Below are 20,864 nucleotides of genomic sequence, written 5' to 3' on the forward strand. Positions count from 1 at the left end.
CCCAAGGTAAAGAGGCCAATGTATCACTAAGATTACTCAAACCGAAGCACTCACTTGTGTTCAGAACGCAGTAAGTGCTTTTTGTTGGGGTAGTTCTGGTGATCCTCCAGACTATGCTTGTTCCTAGTTTTCGACACAATGCCTTGACTTCAGCCAAGCTAAATAGGCCAATCCATCACTAAGATTACTCGAACCAAAGCACTCACTCGTGTTCTGGAAGCAGTAAGTGCTTCTTGTTGGGGTAGTTCTGGTGACTCTCGAGACTATGCTTGTTCCTGGTTTTCATCGCGATACCCTAACATAACCCAAGGTAAAGAGGCCAATGTATCACTAAGATTACTCAAACCGAAGCACTCACTTGTGTTCAGAACGCAGTAAGTGCTTTTTGTTGGGGTCATTCTGGTGATTCCATGCTGCATTTGGCTCATTTTATTTTGCTGACACATTTGAAATATGTTCAATTGATTCCCTTAAATGGGAATGTAACTGCTTTTCTTTTCGAATTGCGTCTTTTACGGTTGGTTTCGCTTGTGACGTTTTCAGCAGACAGCTGTTCCCGCTGATCAGCATCTCATGAATTGACAACCAATGTAGCATATTCATTACAAGGGGGCGGGCGTTGCAATACATTCCTGTTGGCCAAATTATACAAAGTATTCATGGGGGTGGAGTTGAGCTTCAATTGCAAATCTCTATTTAAAGTTGTTGTCAATGCATTTGCGCAACTTCTGCACCGTAAGAAGAGGGAGGCTGTTTGGTAAGGTGAAAATAGTCCATTCACAGGTTAGCAAAGTTCACAAAACTAAAGTCCAAGTCAGTTTCATTGACCCAACTTGAGCACTGGCTTGTATTTGACAATAGAAAGTGCTACTTGTTGGGGCAGTCAGACAGACAACATCATCCTGAAATGTGAACATAGAGACGTTCTTACTGTTCCCGAGATAAGCAAAAAAAACAAACTGTCTTTTTAAACGTATCTCCGTTCATTAATTGTTTCTTCAATTCAATGTCCTGACCTAAACCGTGCGCAGTATGCTAATTTGTCAGCAAGATTACCCAAACATCAGCACAGACGTGTTCTGAAAGCAGTAAGTGCTTCTTGTTGGGGTAGTTCTGGTGATTCCAAACGACGCTTGTTCCTAGTTTTCGACGCAATGCCTTGACATCAGCCAAGCTAAATAGGCCAATGCATCACTAAGATTACTCGAACCTAAGCACTCACTCGTGTTCAGGAAGCAGTAAGTGCTTCTTGTTGGGGTAGTTTTGGTGATCCTCCAGACTAAGCCATTTCCTAGTTTTCAACACAATGCCATGACCTCAGTCAAGCTAAATAGGCCAATTTCTCACTAAGATTACTCGAACCTAAGCACTCACTCGTGTTTAGAAAGCAGTAAGTGCTTCTTGTTGGGGTAGTTCATGTGACCCTCAAGACAATGCTTGTTCCTGGTTTTCAACGCGATGCCCTAACATAACCCGAGCTAAGGAGGCCAATGTATCACTAAGATTACTCAAACCGAAGCACTCACTTGTGGTCAGAACGCAGTAAGTGCTTTTTGTTGGGGTAGTTCTGGTGATCCTCCAGACTATGCTTGTTCCTAGTTTTCGACACAATGCCTTGACTTCAGCCAAGCTAAATAGGCCAATGCATTACTAAGATTTCTCGAACTTAAACACTCACTCGTGTTCAGGAAGCAGTAAGTGCTTCTTGTTGGGGTAGTTCTGGTGAGTCTTGAGACTGTTTGTTCCTAGTTTTCAACGCAATGCCTTGACCTCAGCAGACCAAAATAGGCCAATGTATCACTAAGATTACTCGAACCTAAGCACTCACTCGTGTTTAGAAAGCAGTAAGTGCTTTTTGTTGGGGTAGTTCTGGTGATCCTCCAGTCTACGCATGTTCCTAGTTTTCAAGGCAATGCCATGACCTCAGCCAAGCTAAATAGGCCAATGCATTACCAAGATTACTCGAACCTATGCACTCACTCGTGCTCAGAAAACAGTACGTGCTTCTTGTTTGGATAGTTCTGGTGACTCTCAAGACAATGCTTGTTCCTGGTTTTCAACGCGATGCCCTAACATAACCCAAGCTAGAGGCCAATGTATCACTAAGATTACTCAAACCGAAGCACTCACTTGTGATCAGAACGCAGTAAGTGCTTTTTGTTGGGGTCGGTCTGGTGATTCCATGCTGCATTTGGCTCGTTTTATTTTTCTGACACATTTGAAATATGTTCAATTGATTAAATCAAATGGGAAGGTAATTTTTTTTCTTTTCAAATTGCGTCTTTAACGGTTGGTTTCGCTTGTGACGTTTTCAACAGACAGCTGTTCCCGCTGATCAGCATCTCATGAATGGACAACCAATGTAGCCTATTCATTACAATGGGGCGGGGGTTGCAATACATTCCTGTTGGCCAAATTACCCATTGACAAAGTATTCATGGGGGTAGGGTTGAGCTACAATTGCAAATCTCTATTTAAAGTTGTTGTCAATGCATTTGCGCAACTTCTGCACCGTAAGAAGAGGGAGGCTGTTTGGTAAGGTGAAAATAGTCCATTCACAGGTTAGCAAAGTTCACAAAACTAAACTCCAAGTCAGTTTCATTGACCCAACTTGAGCACTGGCTTGTATTTGACAATAGAAAGTGCTACTTGTTGGGGCACTCAGACAGACAACATCATCCTGAAATGTGAACATAGAGACGTTCTTACTGTTCCCGAGATAAGCAAAAAAAACAAACAGTCTTTTTAAACGTATCTCCGTTCATTAATTGTTTCTTCAATTCAATGTTGTGACCTAAACCGTGCGCAGTATGCTAATTTGTCAGCAAGATTACCCAAACATCAGCACAGACGTGTTCTGAAAGCAGTAAGTGCTTCTTGTTGGGGTAGTTCTGGTGAGTCCAAACGACGCTTGTTCCTAGTTTTCGACGCAATGCCTTGACATCAGCCAAGCTAAATAGGCCAATGCATCACTAAGGTTACTCAAATCTAAGCACTCACCTGTAGTCTGAAAACAGTAAGTGTTTCTTGTTGGGGTAGTTTTGGTGATCCTCCAGACTACGCCTTTTCCTAGTTTTCAACACAATGCCATGACCTCAGCCAAGCTAAATAGGCCAATTTCTCACTAAGATTACTCGAACCTAAGCACTCACTCGTGTTTAGAAAGCAGTAAGTGCTTTTTGTTGGGGTAGTTCTGGTGATCCTCCAGACTATGCTTGTTCCTAGTTTTCAACGCAATGCCTTGACCTCAGCCAAGCTAAATAGGCCAATTCATCACTAAGATTACTCAAACCTAAGCACTCACTCGTGTTCAGGAAGCAGTAAGCTTCTTGTTGCTGTAGTTCTGGTGATCCTCCAGACTACGCGTGTTCCTAGTTTTCGACGCACTGCCTTGACTTCAGCCAAGCTAAATAGGCCAATGTTTACTAAGATTACTCAAACCTAAGCACTCACTTGTGTTCAGAACGCAGTAAGTGCTTTTTGTTGGGGTAGTTCTGGTGATCCTCCAGACTATGCTTGTTCCTAGTTTTCGACACAATGCCTTGACTTCAGCCAAGCTAAATAGGCCAATCCATCACTAAGATTACTCGAACTTAAGCACTCACTCGTGTTCAGGAAGCAGTAAGTGCTTCTTGTTGGGGTAGTTCTGGTGAGTCTTGAGACTATGCTTGTTCCTGGTTTTCAACGCGATACCCTAACATAACCCAAGGTAAAGAGGCCAATGTATCACTAAGATTACTCAAACCGAAGCACTCACTTGTGTTCAGAACGCAGTAAGTGCTTTTTGTTGGGGTAGTTCTGGTGATCCTCCAGACTATGTTTGTTCCTAGTTTTCGACACAATGCCTTGACTTCAGCCAAGCTAAATAGGCCAATCCATCACTAAGATTACTCGAACCAAAGCACTCACTCGTGTTCTGGAAGCAGTAAGTGCTTCTTGTTGGGGTAGTTCTGGTGACTCTCGAGACTATGCTTGTTCCTGGTTTTCAACGCGATACCCTAATATAACTCAAGGTAAAGAGGCCAATGTATCACTAAGATTACTCAAACCGAAGCACTCACTTGTGTTCAGAACGCAGTAAGTGCTTTTTGTTGGGGTCATTCTGGTGATTCCATGCTGCATTTGGCTCATTTTATTTTGCTGACACATTTGAAATATGTTCAATTGATTCCCTTAAATGGGAATGTAACTGCTTTTCTTTTCGAATTGCGTCTTTTACGGTTGGTTTCGCTTGTGACGTTTTCAGCAGACAGCTGTTCCCGCTGATCAGCATCTCATGAATTGACAACCAATGTAGCATATTCATTACAAGGGGGCGGGCGTTGCAATACATTCCTGTTGGCCAAATTATACAAAGTATTCATGGGGGTGGAGTTGAGCTTCAATTGCAAATCTCTATTTAAAGTTGTTGTCAATGCATTTGCGCAACTTCTGCACCGTAAGAAGAGGGAGGCTGTTTGGTAAGGTGAAAATAGTCCATTCACAGGTTAGCAAAATTCACAAAACTAAACTCCAAGTCAGTTTCATTGACCCAACTTGAGCACTGGCTTGTATTTGACAATAGAAAGTGCTACTTATTGGGGCAGTCAGACAGACAACATCAACTTGAAATGTGAACATAGAGACGTTCTTACTGTTCCCGAGATAAGCTAAAACAACAAACTGTCTTTTTAAACGTATCTCCGTTCATTAATTGTTTCTTCAATTCAATGTCCTGACCTAAACCGTGCGCAGTATGCTAATTTGTCAGCAAGATTACCTAAACATCAGCACAGACGTGTTCTGAAAGCAGTAAGTGCTTCTTGTTGGGGTAGTTCTGGTGATTCCAAACGACGCTTGTTCCTAGTTTTCGACGCAATGCCTTGACATCAGCCAAGCTAAATAGGCCAATTTCTCACTAAGATTACTCGAACCTAAGCACTCACTCGTGTTTAGAAAGCAGTAAGTGCTTCTTGTTGGGGTAGTTCATGTGACCCTCAAGACAATGCTTGTTCCTGGTTTTCAACGCGATGCCCTAACATAACCCGAGCTAAGGAGGCCAATGTATCACTAAGATTACTCAAACCGAAGCACTCACTTGTGGTCAGAACGCAGTAAGTGCTTTTTGTTGGGGTAGTTCTGGTGATCCTCCAGACTATGCTTGTTCCTAGTTTTCGACACAATGCCTTGACTTCAGCCAAGCTAAATAGGCCAATGCATTACTAAGATTTCTCGAACTTAAACACTCACTCGTGTTCAGGAAGCAGTAAGTGCTTCTTGTTGGGGTAGTTCTGGTGAGTCTTGAGACTGTTTGTTCCTAGTTTTCAACGCAATGCCTTGACCTCAGCAGACCAAAATAGGCCAATGTATCACTAAGATTACTCGAACCTAAGCACTCACTCGTGTTTAGAAAGCAGTAAGTGCTTTTTGTTGGGGTAGTTCTGGTGATCCTCCAGTCTACGCATGTTCCTAGTTTTCAAGGCAATGCCATGACCTCAGCCAAGCTAAATAGGCCAATGCATTACCAAGATTACTCGAACCTATGCACTCACTCGTGCTCAGAAAACAGTACGTGCTTCTTGTTTGGATAGTTCTGGTGACTCTCAAGACAATGCTTGTTCCTGGTTTTCAACGCGATGCCCTAACATAACCCAAGCTAGAGGCCAATGTATCACTAAGATTACTCAAACCGAAGCACTCACTTGTGATCAGAACGCAGTAAGTGCTTTTTGTTGGGGTCGGTCTGGTGATTCCATGCTGCATTTGGCTCGTTTTATTTTTCTGACACATTTGAAATATGTTCAATTGATTAAATCAAATGGGAAGGTAATTTTTTTTCTTTTCAAATTGCGTCTTTAACGGTTGGTTTCGCTTGTGACGTTTTCAACAGACAGCTGTTCCCGCTGATCAGCATCTCATGAATGGACAACCAATGTAGCCTATTCATTACAATGGGGCGGGGGTTGCAATACATTCCTGTTGGCCAAATTACCCATTGACAAAGTATTCATGAGGGTAGGGTTGAGCTATAATTGCAAATCTCTATTTAAAGTTGTTGTCAATGCATTTGCGCAACTTCTGCACCGTAAGAAGAGGGAGGCTGTTTGGTAAGGTGAAAATAGTCCATTCACAGGTTAGCAAAGTTCACAAAACTAAACTCCAAGTCAGTTTCATTGACCCAACTTGAGCACTGGCTTGTATTTGACAATAGAAAGTGCTACTTGTTGGGGCACTCAGACAGACAACATCATCCTGAAATGTGAACATAGAGACGTTCTTACTGTTCCCGAGATAAGCAAAAAAAACAAACAGTCTTTTTAAACGTATCTCCGTTCATTAATTGTTTCTTCAATTCAATGTTGTGACCTAAACCGTGCGCAGTATGCTAATTTGTCAGCAAGATTACCCAAACATCAGCACAGACGTGTTCTGAAAGCAGTAAGTGCTTCTTGTTGGGGTAGTTCTGGTGAGTCCAAACGACGCTTGTTCCTAGTTTTCGACGCAATGCCTTGACATCAGCCAAGCTAAATAGGCCAATGCATCACTAAGGTTACTCAAATCTAAGCACTCACCTGTAGTCTGAAAACAGTAAGTGTTTCTTGTTGGGGTAGTTTTGGTGATCCTCCAGACTACGCCTTTTCCTAGTTTTCAACACAATGCCATGACCTCAGCCAAGCTAAATAGGCCAATTTCTCACTAAGATTACTCGAACCTAAGCACTCACTCGTGTTTAGAAAGCAGTAAGTGCTTTTTGTTGGGGTAGTTCTGGTGATCCTCCAGACTATGCTTGTTCCTAGTTTTCAACGCAATGCCTTGACCTCAGCCAAGCTAAATAGGCCAATTCATCACTAAGATTACTCAAACCTAAGCACTCACTCGTGTTCAGGAAGCAGTAAGCTTCTTGTTGCTGTAGTTCTGGTGATCCTCCAGACTACGCGTGTTCCTAGTTTTCGACGCACTGCCTTGACTTCAGCCAAGCTAAATAGGCCAATGTTTACTAAGATTACTCAAACCTAAGCACTCACTTGTGTTCAGAACGCAGTAAGTGCTTTTTGTTGGGGTAGTTCTGGTGATCCTCCAGACTATGCTTGTTCCTAGTTTTCGACACAATGCCTTGACTTCAGCCAAGCTAAATAGGCCAATCCATCACTAAGATTACTCGAACTTAAGCACTCACTCGTGTTCAGGAAGCAGTAAGTGCTTCTTGTTGGGGTAGTTCTGGTGAGTCTTGAGACTATGCTTGTTCCTGGTTTTCAACGCGATACCCTAACATAACCCAAGGTAAAGAGGCCAATGTATCACTAAGATTACTCAAACCGAAGCACTCACTTGTGTTCAGAACGCAGTAAGTGCTTTTTGTTGGGGTAGTTCTGGTGATCCTCCAGACTATGTTTGTTCCTAGTTTTCGACACAATGCCTTGACTTCAGCCAAGCTAAATAGGCCAATCCATCACTAAGATTACTCGAACCAAAGCACTCACTCGTGTTCTGGAAGCAGTAAGTGCTTCTTGTTGGGGTAGTTCTGGTGACTCTCGAGACTATGCTTGTTCCTGGTTTTCAACGCGATACCCTAATATAACTCAAGGTAAAGAGGCCAATGTATCACTAAGATTACTCAAACCGAAGCACTCACTTGTGTTCAGAACGCAGTAAGTGCTTTTTGTTGGGGTCATTCTGGTGATTCCATGCTGCATTTGGCTCATTTTATTTTGCTGACACATTTGAAATATGTTCAATTGATTCCCTTAAATGGGAATGTAACTGCTTTTCTTTTCGAATTGCGTCTTTTACGGTTGGTTTCGCTTGTGACGTTTTCAGCAGACAGCTGTTCCCGCTGATCAGCATCTCATGAATTGACAACCAATGTAGCATATTCATTACAAGGGGGCGGGCGTTGCAATACATTCCTGTTGGCCAAATTATACAAAGTATTCATGGGGGTGGAGTTGAGCTTCAATTGCAAATCTCTATTTAAAGTTGTTGTCAATGCATTTGCGCAACTTCTGCACCGTAAGAAGAGGGAGGCTGTTTGGTAAGGTGAAAATAGTCCATTCACAGGTTAGCAAAATTCACAAAACTAAACTCCAAGTCAGTTTCATTGACCCAACTTGAGCACTGGCTTGTATTTGACAATAGAAAGTGCTACTTATTGGGGCAGTCAGACAGACAACATCAACTTGAAATGTGAACATAGAGACGTTCTTACTGTTCCCGAGATAAGCTAAAACAACAAACTGTCTTTTTAAACGTATCTCCGTTCATTAATTGTTTCTTCAATTCAATGTCCTGACCTAAACCGTGCGCAGTATGCTAATTTGTCAGCAAGATTACCTAAACATCAGCACAGACGTGTTCTGAAAGCAGTAAGTGCTTCTTGTTGGGGTAGTTCTGGTGATTCCAAACGACGCTTGTTCCTAGTTTTCGACGCAATGCCTTGACATCAGCCAAGCTAAATAGGCCAATTTCTCACTAAGATTACTCGAACCTAAGCACTCACTCGTGTTTAGAAAGCAGTAAGTGCTTCTTGTTGGGGTAGTTCATGTGACCCTCAAGACAATGCTTGTTCCTGGTTTTCAACGCGATGCCCTAACATAACCCGAGCTAAGGAGGCCAATGTATCACTAAGATTACTCAAACCGAAGCACTCACTTGTGGTCAGAACGCAGTAAGTGCTTTTTGTTGGGGTAGTTCTGGTGATCCTCCAGACTATGCTTGTTCCTAGTTTTCGACACAATGCCTTGACTTCAGCCAAGCTAAATAGGCCAATGCATTACTAAGATTTCTCGAACTTAAACACTCACTCGTGTTCAGGAAGCAGTAAGTGCTTCTTGTTGGGGTAGTTCTGGTGAGTCTTGAGACTGTTTGTTCCTAGTTTTCAACGCAATGCCTTGACCTCAGCAGACCAAAATAGGCCAATGTATCACTAAGATTACTCGAACCTAAGCACTCACTCGTGTTTAGAAAGCAGTAAGTGCTTTTTGTTGGGGTAGTTCTGGTGATCCTCCAGTCTACGCATGTTCCTAGTTTTCAAGGCAATGCCATGACCTCAGCCAAGCTAAATAGGCCAATGCATTACCAAGATTACTCGAACCTATGCACTCACTCGTGCTCAGAAAACAGTACGTGCTTCTTGTTTGGATAGTTCTGGTGACTCTCAAGACAATGCTTGTTCCTGGTTTTCAACGCGATGCCCTAACATAACCCAAGCTAGAGGCCAATGTATCACTAAGATTACTCAAACCGAAGCACTCACTTGTGATCAGAACGCAGTAAGTGCTTTTTGTTGGGGTCGGTCTGGTGATTCCATGCTGCATTTGGCTCGTTTTATTTTTCTGACACATTTGAAATATGTTCAATTGATTAAATCAAATGGGAAGGTAATTTTTTTTCTTTTCAAATTGCGTCTTTAACGGTTGGTTTCGCTTGTGACGTTTTCAACAGACAGCTGTTCCCGCTGATCAGCATCTCATGAATGGACAACCAATGTAGCCTATTCATTACAATGGGGCGGGGGTTGCAATACATTCCTGTTGGCCAAATTACCCATTGACAAAGTATTCATGAGGGTAGGGTTGAGCTATAATTGCAAATCTCTATTTAAAGTTGTTGTCAATGCATTTGCGCAACTTCTGCACCGTAAGAAGAGGGAGGCTGTTTGGTAAGGTGAAAATAGTCCATTCACAGGTTAGCAAAGTTCACAAAACTAAACTCCAAGTCAGTTTCATTGACCCAACTTGAGCACTGGCTTGTATTTGACAATAGAAAGTGCTACTTGTTGGGGCACTCAGACAGACAACATCATCCTGAAATGTGAACATAGAGACGTTCTTACTGTTCCCGAGATAAGCAAAAAAAACAAACAGTCTTTTTAAACGTATCTCCGTTCATTAATTGTTTCTTCAATTCAATGTCGTGACCTAAACCGTGCGCAGTATGCTAATTTGTCAGCAAGATTACCCAAACATCAGCACAGACGTGTTCTGAAAGCAGTAAGTGCTTCTTGTTGGGGTAGTTCTGGTGATTCCAAACGACGCTTGTTCCTAGTTTTCGACGCAATGCCTTGACATCAGCCAAGCTAAATAGGCCAATGCATCACTAAGGTTACTCAAATATAAGCACTCACCTGTAGTCTGAAAACAGTAAGTGTTTCTTGTTGGGGTAGTTTTGGTGATCCTCCAGACTACGCCTTTTCCTAGTTTTCAACACAATGCCATGACCTCAGCCAAGCTAAATAGGCCAATTTCTCACTAAGATTACTCGAACCTAAGCACTCACTCGTGTTTAGAAAGCAGTAAGTGCTTTTTGTTGGGGTAGTTCTGGTGATCCTCCAGACTATGCTTGTTCCTAGTTTTCAACGCAATGCCTTGACCTCAGCCAAGCTAAATAGGCCAATTCATCACTAAGATTACTCAAACCTAAGCACTCACTCGTGTTCAGGAAGCAGTAAGCTTCTTGTTGCTGTAGTTCTGGTGATCCTCCAGGCTACGCGTGTTCCTAGTTTTCGACGCACTGCCTTGACTTCAGCCAAGCTAAATAGGCCAATGTTTACTAAGATTACTCAAACCTAAGCACTCACTTGTGTTCAGAACGCAGTAAGTGCTTTTTGTTGGGGTAGTTCTGGTGATCCTCCAGACTATGCTTGTTCCTAGTTTTCGACACAATGCCTTGACTTCAGCCAAGCTAAATAGGCCAATCCATCACTAAGATTACTCGAACTTAAGCACTCACTCGTGTTCAGGAAGCAGTAAGTGCTTCTTGTTGGGGTAGTTCTGGTGAGTCTTGAGACTATGCTTGTTCCTGGTTTTCAACGCGATACCCTAACATAACCCAAGGTAAAGAGGCCAATGTATCACTAAGATTACTCAAACCGAAGCACTCACTTGTGTTCAGAACGCAGTAAGTGCTTTTTGTTGGGGTAGTTCTGGTGATCCTCCAGACTATGTTTGTTCCTAGTTTTCGACACAATGCCTTGACTTCAGCCAAGCTAAATAGGCCAATCCATCACTAAGATTACTCGAACCAAAGCACTCACTCGTGTTCTGGAAGCAGTAAGTGCTTCTTGTTGGGGTAGTTCTGGTGACTCTCGAGACTATGCTTGTTCCTGGTTTTCAACGCGATACCCTAATATAACTCAAGGTAAAGAGGCCAATGTATCACTAAGATTACTCAAACCGAAGCACTCACTTGTGTTCAGAACGCAGTAAGTGCTTTTTGTTGGGGTCATTCTGGTGATTCCATGCTGCATTTGGCTCATTTTATTTTGCTGACACATTTGAAATATGTTCAATTGATTCCCTTAAATGGGAATGTAACTGCTTTTCTTTTCGAATTGCGTCTTTTACGGTTGGTTTCGCTTGTGACGTTTTCAGCAGACAGCTGTTCCCGCTGATCAGCATCTCATGAATTGACAACCAATGTAGCATATTCATTACAAGGGGGCGGGCGTTGCAATACATTCCTGTTGGCCAAATTATACAAAGTATTCATGGGGGTGGAGTTGAGCTTCAATTGCAAATCTCTATTTAAAGTTGTTGTCAATGCATTTGCGCAACTTCTGCACCGTAAGAAGAGGGAGGCTGTTTGGTAAGGTGAAAATAGTCCATTCACAGGTTAGCAAAATTCACAAAACTAAACTCCAAGTCAGTTTCATTGACCCAACTTGAGCACTGGCTTGTATTTGACAATAGAAAGTGCTACTTGTTGGGGCAGTCAGACAGACAACATCAACTTGAAATGTGAACATAGAGACGTTCTTACTGTTCCCGAGATAAGCTAAAACAACAAACTGTCTTTTTAAACGTATCTCCGTTCATTAATTGTTTCTTCAATTCAATGTCCTGACCTAAACCGTGCGCAGTATGCTAATTTGTCAGCAAGATTACCCAAACATCAGCACAGACGTGTTCTGAAAGCAGTAAGTGCTTCTTGTTGGGGTAGTTCTGGTGATTCCAAACGACGCTTGTTCCTAGTTTTCGACGCAATGCCTTGACATCAGCCAAGCTAAATAGGCCAATTTCTCACTAAGATTACTCGAACCTAAGCACTCACTCGTGTTTAGAAAGCAGTAAGTGCTTCTTGTTGGGGTAGTTCATGTGACCCTCAAGACAATGCTTGTTCCTGGTTTTCAACGCGATGCCCTAACATAACCCGAGCTAAGGAGGCCAATGTATCACTAAGATTACTCAAACCGAAGCACTCACTTGTGTTCAGAACGCAGTAAGTGCTTTTTGTTGGGGTAGTTCTGGTGATCCTCCAGACTATGCTTGTTCCTAGTTTTCGACACAATGCCTTGACTTCAGCCAAGCTAAATAGGCCAATGCATTACTAAGATTTCTCGAACTTAAACACTCACTCGTGTTCAGGAAGCAGTAAGTGCTTCTTGTTGGGGTAGTTCTGGTGAGTCTTGAGACTGTTTGTTCCTAGTTTTCAACGCAATGCCTTGACCTCAGCAGACCAAAATAGGCCAATGTATCACTAAGATTACTCGAACCTAAGCACTCACTCGTGTTTAGAAAGCAGTAAGTGCTTTTTGTTGGGGTAGTTCTGGTGATCCTCCAGTCTACGCATGTTCCTAGTTTTCAAGGCAATGCCATGACCTCAGCCAAGCTAAATAGGCCAATGCATTACCAAGATTACTCGAACCTATGCACTCACTCGTGTTCAGAAAACAGTACGTGCTTCTTGTTTGGATAGTTCTGGTGACTCTCAAGACAATGCTTGTTCCTGGTTTTCAACGCGATGCCCTAACATAACCCAAGCTAGAGGCCAATGTATCACTAAGATTACTCAAACCGAAGCACTCACTTGTGATCAGAACGCAGTAAGTGCTTTTTGTTGGGGTCGGTCTGGTGATTCCATGCTGCATTTGGCTCGTTTTATTTTGCTGACACATTTGAAATATGTTCAATTGATTAAATCAAATGGGAAGGTAATTTTTTTTCTTTTCAAATTGCGTCTTTAACGGTTGGTTTCGCTTGTGACGTTTTCAACAGACAGCTGTTCCCGCTGATCAGCATCTCATGAATTGACAACCAATGTAGCCTATTCATTACAATGGGGCGGGGGTTGCAATACATTCCTGTTGGCCAAATTACCCATTGACAAAGTATTCATGGGTATGGAGTTGAGCTACAATTGCAAATCTCTATTTAAAGTTGTTGTCAATGCATTTGCGCAACTTCTGCACCGTAAGAAGAGGGAGGCTGTTTGGTAAGGTGAAAATAGTCCATTCACAGGTTAGCAAAGTTCACAAAACTAAACTCCAAGTCAGTTTCATTGACCCAACTTGAGCACTGGCTTGTATTTGACAATAGAAAGTGCTACTTATTGGGGCAGTCAGACAGACAACATCAACTTGAAAGGTGAACATAGACGTTCTTACTGTTCCCGAGATAAGCTAAAACAACAAACTGTCTTTTTAAACGTATCTCCGTTCATTAATTGTTTCTTCAATTCAATGTCCTGACCTCAACCGTGCGCAGTATGCTAATTTGTCAGCAAGATTACCCAAACATCAGCACAGACGTGTTCTGAAAGCAGTAAGTGCTTCTTGTTGGGGTAGTTCTGGTGATTCCAAACGACGCTTGTTCCTAGTTTTCGACGCAATGCCTTGACATCAGCCAAGCTAAATAGGCCAATGCATCACTAAGATTACTCGAACCTAAGCACTCACTCGTGTTCAGGAAGCAGTAAGTGCTTCTTGTTGGGGTAGTTTTGGTGATCCTCCAGACTAAGCCATTTCCTAGTTTTCAACACAATGCCATGACCTCAGCCAAGCTAAATAGGCCAATTTCTCACTAAGATAACTCGAACCTAAGCACTCACTCGTGTTTAGAAAGCAGTAAGTGCTTCTTGTTGGGGTAGTTCATGTGACCCTCAAGACAATGCTTGTTCCTGGTTTTCAACGCGATGCCCTAACATAACCCGAGCTAAGGAGGCCAATGTATCACTAAGATTACTCAAACCGAAGCACTCACTTGTGGTCAGAACGCAGTAAGTGCTTTTTGTTGGGGTAGTTCTGGTGATCCTCCAGACTATGCTTGTTCCTAGTTTTCGACACAATGCCTTGACTTCAGCCAAGCTAAATAGGCCAATGCATTACTAAGATTTCTCGAACTTAAACACTCACTCGTGTTCAGGAAGCAGTAAGTGCTTCTTGTTGGGGTAGTTCTGGTGAGTCTTGAGACTGTTTGTTCCTAGTTTTCAACGCAATGCCTTGACCTCAGCAGACCAAAATAGGCCAATGTATCACTAAGATTACTCGAACCTAAGCACTCACTCGTGTTTAGAAAGCAGTAAGTGCTTTTTGTTGGGGTAGTTCTGGTGATCCTCCAGTCTACGCATGTTCCTAGTTTTCAAGGCAATGCCATGACCTCAGCCAAGCTAAATAGGCCAATGCATTACCAAGATTACTCGAACCTATGCACTCACTCGTGTTCAGAAAACAGTACGTGCTTCTTGTTTGGATAGTTCTGGTGACTCTCAAGACAATGCTTGTTCCTGGTTTTCAACGCGATGCCCTAACATAACCCAAGCTAGAGGCCAATGTATCACTAAGATTACTCAAACCAAAGCACTCACTTGTGATCAGAACGCAGTAAGTGCTTTTTGTTGGGGTCGTTCTTGTGATTCCATGCTGCATTTGGCTCGTTTTATTTTGCTGACACATTTGAAATATGTTCAATTGATTAAATCAAATGGGAAGGTAATTTTTTTTCTTTTCAAATTGCGTCTTTAACGGTTGGTTTCGCTTGTGACGTTTTCAACAGACAGCTGTTCCCGCTGATCAGCATCTCATGAATTGACAACCAATGTAGCCTATTCATTACAATGGGGCGGGGGTTGCAATACATTCCTGTTGGCCAAATTACCCATTGACAAAGTATTCATGGGGGTGGAGTTGAGCTACAATTGCAAATCTCTATTTAAAGTTGTTGTCAATGCATTTGCGCAACTTTTTCACCCTAAGAAGAGCGAGACCGTTTGGTAAGGTGAAAATAATCCATTCACAGGTTAGCAAAGTTCACAAAACTCTAGTCCAAGTCAGTTTCATTGACCCAACTTGAGCACTGGCTTGTATTTAACAGTAGAAAGTGCTACTTGTTGGGGCAGTCAGACAGACAACATCAACCTGAAATGTGAACAGAGACGTTCTTGCTGTTCCCTACATAAGCTAAAACAACAAACTGTCTTTTTAAACGTATCTCCGTTCATCAATTTTTTCTTCAATTCAATGTCCTGACCTAAACCGTCCGCAGTATGCTAATTTGTCAGCAAGATTACCCAAACATCAGCACAGACGTAATCTGAAAGCAGTAAGTGCTTCCTGTTGGGGTAGTTCTGGTGATTCCAAACGACGCTTGTTCCTAGTTTTCGACGCAATGCCTTGACATCAGCCAAGCTAAATAGGCCAATGCATCACTAAGATTACTCAAATCTAAGCACTCACCTGTAGTCTGAAAACAGTAAGTGCTTCTTGTTGGGGTAGTTTTGGTGATCCTCCAGACTACGCCTTTTCCTAGTTTTCAACACAATGCCATGACCTCAGCGAAGCTATATAGGCCAATTTCTCACTAAGATTACTCGAACCTAAGCACTCACTCAGTAAGAAAGCAGTAAGTGCTTTTTGTTGGGGTAGTTCTGGTGATCCTCCAGACTATGCTTGTTCCTAGTTTTCAACGCAATGCCTTGACCTCAGCCAAGCTAAATAGGCCAATGTTTACTAAGATTACTCAAACCTAAGCACTCACTTGTGTTCAGAACGCAGTAAGTGCTTTTTGTTGGGGTAGTTCTGGTGATCCTCCAGACTATGCTTGTTCCTAGTTTTCGACGCACTGCCGTGACTTCAGCCAAGCTAAATAGGCCAATGCATCACTAAGATTTCTCGAACTTAAGCACTCACTCGTGTTCAGGAAGCAGTAAGTGCTTCTTGTTGGGGTAGTTCTGGTGAGTCTTGAGACTATGCTTGTTCCTGGTTTTCAACGCCATACCCTAACATAACCCAAGGTAAAGAGGCCAATGTATCACTAAGATTACTCAAACCGAAGCACTCACTTGTGTTCAGAACGCAGTAAGTGCTTTTTGTTGGGGTAGTTCTGGTGATCCTACAGACTATGCTTGTTCCTAGTTTTCGACACAATGCCTTGACTTCAGCCAAGCTAAATAGGCCAATCCATCACTAAGATTACTCGAAACAAAGCACTCATCACTCGTGTTCTGGAAGCAGTAAGTGCTTCTTGTTGGGGTAGTTCTGGTGACTCTCGAGACTATGCTTGTTCCTGGTTTTCAACGCGATACCCTAACATAACCCAAGGTAAAGAGGCCAATCACTAAGTATCACTAAGATTTCTCAAACCGAAGCACTCACTTGTGTTCAGAACGCATTAAGTGCTTTTTGTTGGGGTCATTCTGGTGATTCCATGCTGCATTTGGCTCATTTTATTTTGCTGACACATTTGAAATATGTTCAATTGATTCCCTTAAATGGGAATGTAACTGCTTTTCTTTTCGAATTGCGTCTTTTACGGTTGGTTTCGCTTGTGACGTTTTCAGCAGACAGCTGTTCCCGCTGATCAGCATCTCATGAATTGACAACCAATGTAGCATATTCATTACAAGGGGGCGGGCGTTGCAATACATTCCTGTTGGCCAAATTATACAAAGTATTCATGGGGGTGGAGTTGAGCTTCAATTGCAAATCTCTATTTAAAGTTGTTGTCAATGCATTTGCGCAACTTCTGCACCGTAAGAAGAGGGAGGCTGTTTGGTAAGGTGAAAATAGTCCATTCACAGGTTAGCAAAGTTCACAAAACTAAAGTCCAAGTCAATTTCATTGACCCAACTTGAGCACTGGCTTGTATTTGACAATAGAAAGTGCTACTTGTTGGGGCAGTCAGACAGACAACATCATCCTGAAATGTGAACATAGAGACGTTCTTACTGTTCCCGAGATAAGCAAAAAAACCAAACTGTCTTTTTAAACGTATCTCCGTTCATTAATTGTTTCTTCAATTCAATGTCCTGACCTAAACCGTGCGCAGTATGCTAATTTGTCAGCAAGATTACCCAAACATCAGCACAGACGTGTTCTGAAAGCAGTAAGTGCTTCTTGTTGGGGTAGTTCTGGTGATTCCAAACGACGCTTGTTCCTAGTTTTCGACGCAATGCCTTGACATCAGCCAAGCTAAATAGGCCAATGCATCACTAAGATTACTCGAACCTAAGCACTCACTCGTGTTCAGGAAGCAGAAAGTGCTTCTTGTTGGGGTAGTTCTGGTGAGTCTTGAGACTGTTTGTTCCTAGTTTTCAACGCAATGCCTTGACCTCAGCAGACCAAAATAGGCCAATGTATCACTAAGATTACTCGAACCTAAGCACTCACTCGTGTTTAGAAAGCAGTAAGTGCTTTTTGTTGGGGTAGTTCTAGTGATCCTCCAGTCTACGCATGTTCCTAGTTTTCAAGGCAATGCCATGACCTCAGCCAAGCTAAATAGGCCAATGCATTACTAAGATTACTCGAACCTATGCACTCACTCGTGTTCAGGAAGCAGTAAGTGCTTCTTGGTGGGGTAGTTCTGCTGAGTCTTGAGACTATGTTTGTTCCTAGTTTTCAACGCAATGCCTTGACCTCAGCAGAGCAAAAGAGGCCAATGCATCACTAAGATTACTCAAATCTAAGCACTCACCTGTAGTCTGAAAACAGTAAGTGCTTCTTGTTGGGGTAGTTTTGGTGATCCTCCAGACAACGCCTTTTCCTAGTTTTCAACACAATGCCATGACCTCAGCCAAGCTAAATAGGCCAATTTCTCACTAAGTTTACTCAAACCTAAGCACTCACTCGTGTTTAGAAAGCAGTAAGTGCTTTTTGTTGGGGTAGTTCTGGTGATCCTCCAGACTATGCTTGTTCCTAGTTTTCAACGCAATGCCTTGACCTCAGCCAAGCTAAGTAGGCCAATCCATCACTAAGATTACTCGAACCAAAGCACTCACTTGTGTTCTGGAAGCAGTAAGTGCTTCTTGTTGGGGTAGTTTTGGTGACTCTCGAGACTATGCTTGTTCCTGGTTTTCAACGCGATACCCTAACATAACCCAAGGTAAAGAGGAGAATGTATCACTAAGATTACTCAAACCGAAGCACTCACTTGTGTTCAGAACGCAGTAAGTGCTTTTTGTTGGGGTCGTTCTGGTGATTCCATGCTGCATTTGGCTCGTTTTATTTTGCTGACACATTTGAAATATGTTCAATTGATTACCTCAAATGGGAAGGTAAATGTTTTTCTTTTCAAATTGTGTCTTTAACGGTTGGTTTCGCTTGTGACGCCAAGCTAAATAGGCCAATGCATTACTAAGATTACTCGAACCTATGCACTCACTCGTGTTCAGAAAGCAGAAAGTGCTACTTGTTGGTGCAGTTAGACAGACAACATTAACCTGATATGTGAACATGGAGACGGGTTTGCTGTTCCCTAGATAAGCTAAAACAACAAACTGTCTTTTTAAACCTATCTCCGTACATTGATTGTTTCTTCAATTCAATGTCCTGACCTCAACCGTGCACAGTATGCTAATTGGTCAGCAAGATTACCCAAACATCAGCACAGACGTGTTCTGAAAGGAGTAAGTGCTTCTTGTTGGGGTAGTTCTGGTGATTCCAAACGACGCTTGTTCCTAGTTTTCGACGCAATGCCTTGACATCACCCAAGCTAAATAGGCCAATGCATCACTAAGATTACTCAAATCTAAGCACTCACCTGTAGTATGAAAACATTAAGTGCTTCTTGTTGGGGTAGTTTTGGTGATCCTCCAGACTACGCCTTTTCCTAGTTTTCAACACAATGCCATGACCTCAGCCAAGCTAAATAGGCCAATTTCTCACTAAGATTACTCGAACCTAAGCACTCACTCGTGTTCTGAAAGCAGTAAGTGCTTCTTGTTGGGGTCGTTCTGGTGACTCCAAACGACGCTTGTTCCTAGTTTTCGACGCAATGCCTTGACATCACCCAAGCTAAATAGGCCAATGCATCACTAAGATTACTCAAATCTAAGCACTCACCTGTAGTATGAAAACAGTAAGTGCTTCTTGTTGGGGTAGTTCTGGTGATCCTCCGGACTATGCTTGTTCCTAGTTTTCAATGCAATGCCTTGACCTCAGCCAAGCTAAATAGGCCAATCCATCACTAAGATTACTCGCACCAAAGCACTCACTCGTGTTCTGGAAGCAGTAAGTGCTTCTTGTTGGGGTAGTTCATGTGACCCTCAAAACAATGCTTGTTCCTAGTTTTCAACGCAATGCCTTGACCTCAGCCAAGCTAAATAGGCCAATCAATCACTAAGATTACTCGAACCAAAGCACTCACTCGTGTTCTGGAAGCATTAAGTGCTTCTTGTTGGGGTAGTTTTGGTGACTCTCGAGACTATGCTTGTTCCTGGTTTTCAACGCGATACCGTAACATAACCCAAGCTAAAGAGGCCAATGTATCACTAAGATTACTCAAACCGAAGCACTCACTTGTGATCAGAACGCAGTAAGTGCTTTTTGTTGGGGTCGTTCTGGTGATTCCATGCTGCATTTGGCTCGTTTTATTTTGCTGACACATTTGAAATATGTTCAATTGATTACCTCAAATGGGAAGGTAATTTTTTTTCTTTTCAAATTGCGTCTTTAACGGTTGGTTTCGCTTGTGACGTTTTCAACAGACAGCTGTTCCCGCTGATCAGCATCTCATGAATTGACAACCAATGTAGCCTATTCATTACAATGGGGCGGGGGTTGCAATACATTCCTGTTGGCCAAATTACCCATTGACAAAGTATTCATGGGGGTGGAGTTGAGCTACAATTGCAAATCTCTATTTAAAGTTGTTGTCAATGCATTTGCGCAACTTCTGCACCGTAAGAAGAGGGAGGCTGTTTGGTAAGGTGAAAATAGTCCATTCACAGGTTAGCAAAGTTCACAAAACTAAACTCCAAGTCAGTTTCATTGACCCAACTTGAGCACTGGCTTGTATTTGACAATAGAAAGTGCTACTTATTGGGGCAGTCAGACAGACAACATCAACTTGAAAGGTGAACATAGACGTTCTTACTGTTCCCGAGATAAGCTAAAACAACAAACTGTCTTTTTAAACGTATCTCCGTTCATTAATTGTTTCTTCAATTCAATGTCCTGACCTCAACCGTGCGCAGTATGCTAATTTGTCAGCAAGATTACCCAAACATCAGCACAGACGTGTTCTGAAAGCAGTAAGTGCTTCTTGTTGCGGTAGTTCTGGTGATTCCAAACGACGCTTGTTCCTAGTTTTCGACGCAATGCCTTGACATCAGCCAAGCTAAATAGGCCAATGCATCACTAAGATTACTCAAATCTAAGCACTCACCTGTAGTATGAAAACAGTAAGTGCTTCTTGTTGGGGTAGTTTTGGTGATCCTCCAGACTACGCCTTTTCCTAGTTTTCAACACAATGCCATGACCTCAGCCAAGCTAAATAGGCCAATTTCTCACTAAGATTACTCGAACCTAAGCACTCACTCGTGTTTAGAAAGCAGTAAGTGCTTCTTGTTGGGGTAGTTCTGGTGATTCCAAACGACGCTTGTTCCTAGTTTTCGACGCAATGCCTTGACATCACCCAAGCTAAATAGGCCAATGTATCACTAAGAAGCACTCACTCGTGTTCTGGAAGCAGTAAGTGCCTCTTGTTGGGGTAGTTTTGGTGACTCTCGAGACTATGCTTGTTCCTGGTTTTCAACGCGATACCCTAACATAACCCAAGGTAAAGAGGCCAATGTATCACTAAGATTACTCAAACCGAAGCACTCACTTGTGTTCAGAACGCAGTAAGTGCTTTTTGTTGGGGTCGTTCTGGTGATTCCATGCTGCATTTGGCTCG

This window comes from Hippocampus zosterae, chromosome 7, assembly GCF_025434085.1.
Source record: "Hippocampus zosterae strain Florida chromosome 7, ASM2543408v3, whole genome shotgun sequence".
Classification (NCBI taxonomy): domain Eukaryota; kingdom Metazoa; phylum Chordata; class Actinopteri; order Syngnathiformes; family Syngnathidae; genus Hippocampus; species Hippocampus zosterae.